The 6,000-nt window shown below is 53.2% G+C and overlaps 1 protein-coding gene across 2 annotated transcripts in view; it reads right to left on the bottom strand.

Annotated features, from left to right (window-relative positions):
• IP6K3 (inositol hexakisphosphate kinase 3) overlaps nt 1-5,724 on the bottom strand; it is a 40,022-nt gene extending 34,298 nt beyond the window's left edge. Inside the window, exon 1 of one of the 2 annotated variants that reach the window (XM_073319895.1) lies at nt 4,618-5,724. The gene's annotated coding sequence lies outside the window, so the exon portion shown is untranslated. Of the gene's footprint in view, nt 1-237; nt 414-4,617 lie in introns of those variants that run through there. The other variant, XM_073319896.1, reaches the window with a different exon arrangement.
• Between the last annotated feature and the right edge of the window lie 276 nt (nt 5,725-6,000).

The raw sequence follows: 6,000 nt of genomic DNA on the forward strand, positions 1-6,000 counted from the left end.
GCGGCCAGTTGTAAAGGTGGGGCGAGCTTGGGTCAGAAGGTGTAGGGATTTGGGGATCAAGGGTTTCACTTCGGGCCCCTCTCTAACCCCAAGTCCATTTGTTGAAGAGGATTTCAAGCTGGGCCGGAGTTCAGACTTAATAACACCTTCACGCTCCTCTGATCCTTCAGGCTGCCGGGGCCGAACGGGCCCCCCGCCCCCCAACCCGAGTTAGAACAGCAGCAGGGCTGGTCTCACCTGCACCGGGCTGCCTGTAGTCCCCAGGCGCTGGTCCGGGAGGAGGGAACAGCAGGTGCACGCAATGCTCTGGCCACACGCCATACCTCCAGGAGCACACCCTAAAGGTACAATCGACACAGCAGCAGGGCAGTGTTCAGGCAGACGTACGCACACCAGCTCTCCTCAAACTAGCCTCCAAGAACAGTAGAGCGAAAGCTTGGGCTAGCTGCCCAGTACCTACTGATGGGGCGGTACTTAGGCAGTGGCTATTTTTAGACCCTATCTGGCCTCTGCCACAAGCAGGGGATGGTGCAGAGCCATTCCACCAGCCAGGGAAGCCCCCTCCATCCAAGGGCTGGACCCACAATCGCAGTGACAAGCAGAGCTGGACGAGCAATTTCTGATGAAATGATTTTTGGGGGTCAGAAAATGCCAGTTTTGCAGAGCGTAAAAGGTCAAAAGAATGCGAAGGAGTCAAAAGCTGAACACACCGTCGCCAAGTTATCGAAGCGAGACGTTCCGATTAACCTGATCCAAATGCTTTTCTTCAGATTACCGCATCCTGGAGAGCTGAGATTTGGGCTTTTTGTCCTGATTTGGGATGGAGACAATTTTTTTCATCTTGAAAATTCTCTCGGGATGGGAAAACTGGTTCCCTGCTCAGCTCTAGTGACAAATCAGCCCTCGTGTGCAGAAGGCTCTGATTTACAAGGGAGCATTAATGTGCTTCTATATCATGTTTTGATTTGTCCTTTCCCTCCCCAATTAAAAAGCTTCCTGTTTTAAGGGGGAGGTGGTTTCAGGACTGCACGGTCGGGTGTCTCTCTGGGGGCGGGGGGGTAACGCATCTTGGTTGCAATGCAATCGGCTCTGACTGCAGCTTCTAGCGCTGCAATGAGAAAAGGGGCTGCCAGAGGTTACATCAATATTGTGCTTGGATTAAAGAAACTAGGAGATGCATCCACCTCTCGTCTAAGTTCACTGAAGCCAATAGGGAAAAACCAGACCCTGCAAAGCAGGGAAAGAAAAATCACAGACGTGTCCTTGGAATTAGTCTCTCTCCACTCACTTTACTAAGTTTGTCCTACAACAAATCCTGGTCCCCTCTGGGAACTGGAGGAGCAAGAATTTACGAGTTTAATTTATCTGGAGCCCTCATCTCCCCTGCCCCCTGAGCAAGAGATGGGGAAAGGAGAGGCTTGTTCTCCCTGGCCCGAGTCCCTGATTGCTCCCAGGTGCAGAGGAAAGTTATTTAGGGCAGGTGACAGCCGTGTGAGCGACAAGAGTTGCAGCTGGTCACACATGAAAGCGTGCTCTGCCCCATGCTAGGTTGTCAGACAAGGACTCTGCAGAACAAGCACTGGGGATGTATATGTGACAGTGGCCAAGAACACACAGGAGGGGTAATGATACAGAGACCTCAGGTGTGGCCAGAGAATGTGCCTTTAAAATACAGGTGGGTGAATGCCCATAATGTACCAGAAGGCTCTGCTAGATCCATCATTAATGGGATTCAGCGCTAAACAAACCAGTCATTCCTTAAACTGATGGGAAACCGACAGCACGATCAAGATACTACTCTGAAGGCTGAAGGACTCTCCTGTTCTACTGGAGACTGATCCTGTGAGGTGCTGAGGGGGCTTGACAGGATCAGGCCCCTATTTGCCAGATACAACAAAGGAGGAAAGAAATATATGGGCTAAGGTCTGGGTCACCATGGCCACCCTGCTACTTGTAACTCAGTTGAGCTAGCAGGGACATGGCTCCTTGAGCTGGAAATCACACCGCCAGCTCCATGTCATGGCCACCCCCTGAGTGGCTCTGTTCCCCTCACATGGCGATCACAGCACTGCCCTGCCTCACAGGGATATTCTGAAAATGCATTAAAGACTGCGAGGGGCTCAGATATCATCAGGGAAAGGGGACCAGATAAGTCCCTGCGAGAGACAGAATCCTGGCTCTTCTCTACCGTGAAAGGCCACACAGATGGCCATTGTATATCAGTATTATAACACCCTGGCCTTAAACAAGTCAAGCATCTTTTCATTAAAGGGAGGTCAAACAGACCGGTGCCAACACTTCAGCCCCATCACTGCCTGAAGCTCGGCTCCGACGTCCGAAACAGCCGGTCTGCTCTTCACAGGTGCTGAGCACCCACTGAGGTCGGCGCTAACCGTGGGTGCTCAGTGCCCCGGGCTCATAAATTGCCATTTTGCCAGGCTCGTCATGAGAGCCCCTCCTTGTGCTTTTCAGCTACTGCGCACTCAGTCCCTCTGGGGGGATTTACACCCAGCGTTCTGCCCTGTGTTGTGCGTCGGCTTTCCCCGAGAAACAGCTGGTCTCCCTGAGACTAAACAGGCTGGGACTAGATCTCAGCCTCCTGCTTCACCACGGGCACCTCAGCCACAGAGGGCAGGAGGGAGTCGGCCCATGCTCACTGGAGCCTGTATCTCCCCATTCTTGCTAGGAAAGGTTGCTCCGGTGCTTCTCTTCTTGCACATTCCCCTGTGAGAGAGGCAGGGCGTGCGGCACGACAGAGCAGGCAGAGGAGCGGAATATAAACGGAGCAGAGGGTGGAGCGGGATCCATTGGATCAGCAGAGGCAAAAGCCAGCAGCAGGGGTGTCTTACTCTGGTGGTCTCCCGCGGATGGGGCCAGGACCACAACGGGGGGCGGGGTTCTTGCTGTCGCAGCTGTCCAGGTCTCGGGCACCCCCGAGGGCCAAAAGAGGCTGTGGTCGGCCAGTGAGTGCAGCAGGGAACATCAGGGAGCGGGGAGGATGGCATCATTGCTGGGGGCTGTGAACTGAGAGGTGTCCCCCACCCAGAGCTGGGGGCAGACTGCTGGCCCTGGGGAACCACCCAAAAGAAGCGCTCAGCTAGAGACTTATTAGGGCAGTGGTTTTCAAACTGTTTTTTTGGAAACCCAGTTGAAGAAAATTGTTGATGCCTGCAACCCAATGGAGCTGGGGATGAGGAGTTTAGGGTGTGGGAGGGGCTCAGGGCTGGGACAGAGGACTGGGGTGCGGGGGTGAGGGCTGCAGGGTGGGGTCAGGAATGAGGGGTCCAGGTATGGGAGGGGGCTTTGGGCTGGGGGTTGGGGTGTGGGAGGGAGTCAGGGCTTTGGGTTGGGGGTGTGGGCTCTGGGGTGCTCTCGTCTGCAGGCACCATCCCCCCCAGACGGTGCTCGGGGTCAGGGCAGCGCGCGGAGCCCCGTGGCCCCCCTGCCTAGGAGCTGGACCTGCTGCTGGCTGCTTCCGGGGCACAGCACGGTGTCGGAACAGGTTGGGACTAGCCTGCCTTAGCCGGGCAGCACCGCCGATGGGACTTTTAACAGCCCAGCCAGTGGTGCTGACCAGAGCTGCCGCGATCCAGTGCCTTCCATTCTGCAACCCAGTTCTGGTCACGACCCACGGTTTGAAAACCACTGTATTGGGGGATGCTGTATCTTGGGTCCACCCCCTTGGGACCCTCATGGACTGCAGGTGAGTGCCCTGAGTGGCTGTGGGACATGACATAGGGCTCCCTCACTCTCTCCTGGTGAAGCTTTGCACGAGATAGCGGGGTGAGAGCTTTCCAACGGCTTGTCAACACAACTGCTGTGCTTAACGCGGGTTTGCGAAGGAGCAGCTTGCTTGGGGGCTAGCTGGGCTTGGTGAAACACGACAACCCTGGCATGTTGCACCAGTGAGGACACAGTAACTCAAGCACAGCTCTGCAGTGTGGCTGCTCACACCTGGGTGCAGATCACCCCATCTAATTCTGCAGTGAAGACGGGCCCTCTGAGGCTGGGAGCCTCCCGCTCAGCAGAACTCTGCCCCTTCCACAGGCCACAAGGAGATTGTATTTATACCCACTCCTGTATTTTCCACTCCATGCATCTGATGAAGTGGGTTCTAGCCCATGAAAGCTTATGCCCAAATAAATTTGTTAGTCTCTAAGGTGCCACAAGGACTCCTCGTGTTTTTGCTGATACAGACTAACATGGCTACCACTCTGAAACCTGCCTGTACTTAGTGACACAGGAGGAAGTTAATTGCAGCAAGGAGCTGACCAGCGGGCCCTAGCCAGGCTCATTATTATGATTCTGGGATGTAACGTACCAAAATTAATACCAGAGGTTCAGTTTCACCCCATGTAATGATCTCATCAGAGCCTCCTCCATCTCATCAGCCCACCTGCCAGTAATTATAGATTAACTTGACAGCCCATCCCTTCCTATCATATCTCCTCCCCGCCCCGGGGAAAACAGGCACACATCTGGTGGAAAGGTCAAGAGCTAACTTTCATTCTCTTGCCTCTGTGGAGTCAGCCGCACGCCACGGGCTGCAAAATAACTGCACTCCCAGCAAGTTATAAATTACAGCAGTAAAAGCCGGCTTCTTTCAGTCAATCTTACCTAAGCCAGTAAAGGAGACGATGAGCTTTTATGCTCAGACAGCAAGAGTGCCATTAGCTCTTTGTTACAGACAGTCAGCATCCTGGAAAGGCGCCTGCAACGGGCTCATTCTATCTCCACCATCACAGCACAGATGAAAAAGCATAATTCTTCTTTTGCTTTGTCTGAGGAAAGAGGGAAAAAGCTAATCTCATTTTTCCCCCCTGTGAGGAACCGTCTAGTCACTTTAGTACTTGAGCAAACAAGATTGTGTCTTAAAGTCCCTTCTTTTTGTGATAACAGGTTGTTCTGAAAGCCCCCAGAGAAGCAGCAAAGATAGATACATGGAATAGAGGTAGATACTAAATGCCCTGGCTGTACAGTCCATTTTCAGAGACAACCCAGCATTCAGCTAGAGCAGGTGGACCTTATTGCCAAATTTACCAGAGCTCAGGGTGAGATTTTCAAGCGCTGGGCACCCACCACTGGGGATGGATTTTCAAAAGACCTCAGCTCCCAATGTGCGTACCCTCTTTGAATATCTGGCCTGGTTTGTGAGTGCTATGCCCTATTGAAAGTCCTGGCCTATAATTTTAGCCCCCAAGAGAGACAGAGACAGTGAGCTGTAGCTCACGAAAGCTCATGCTCAAATAAATTGGTTAGTCTCTAAGGTGCCACAAGTACTCCTTTTCTTTTTACAAATCAGAGGGACAGTTTGGCCAGCATCACCGGGGATTCCTTACCCCAAGCCTCCTCCCCGAATCTACATTTCTGCATGTGTTCTCCCCAAAAATCTGCCAGCTTTTCAATAACACAGGTAAGTAATTCAACTTTAGAGTTAACAGCCCATGGAGGTGAGAAGGGGTCTCCCTTCTCCCAGGGCTATCATCTCAGCCTGTCTCTGCAAGCTCCTATGATCAGGGCCTCAGTCTACAGACCTGGGGGAAACCTTTAAACCCCCAATACTTGGGGTCTTCTGTGCCTGCTGTTCCCAGACAGTGGCTTGTGGAGCGATAGCTGGTCTCTGATACTGAAATTAGATCACACGTGGTTCTTCTATCTGAGCCCCTCACAGTCTTTAATGCTTTTGGGCTCAGAACATCCCTGTGAGGCAGGGCAGTGCTGTGATCGCCATGTGAGGGGAACAGAGCCACTGAGGGGGTGGCCATGACATGGAGCTGGCGGTGTGATTTCCAGCTCAAGGAGGCATGTCCCTGCTAGCTCAACTGAGTTACAAGTAGCAGGGTGGCCATGGTGGCCAACTGCCTCCTGTACATATCTATGGTCTCAGACAGGATCAGCTAGCCCCTCGCTGCTTGCAGTGTCACGCCTACCCACTATCGTTAGCGTGCTAGCTCAATCAGAGAGAGTGCAGATCTGTCTCCTCCAACAGGGAATCGCACC

This window comes from Lepidochelys kempii, chromosome 21 (genome assembly GCF_965140285.1).
Source record: "Lepidochelys kempii isolate rLepKem1 chromosome 21, rLepKem1.hap1, whole genome shotgun sequence".
NCBI classification, from domain to species: domain Eukaryota; kingdom Metazoa; phylum Chordata; order Testudines; family Cheloniidae; genus Lepidochelys; species Lepidochelys kempii.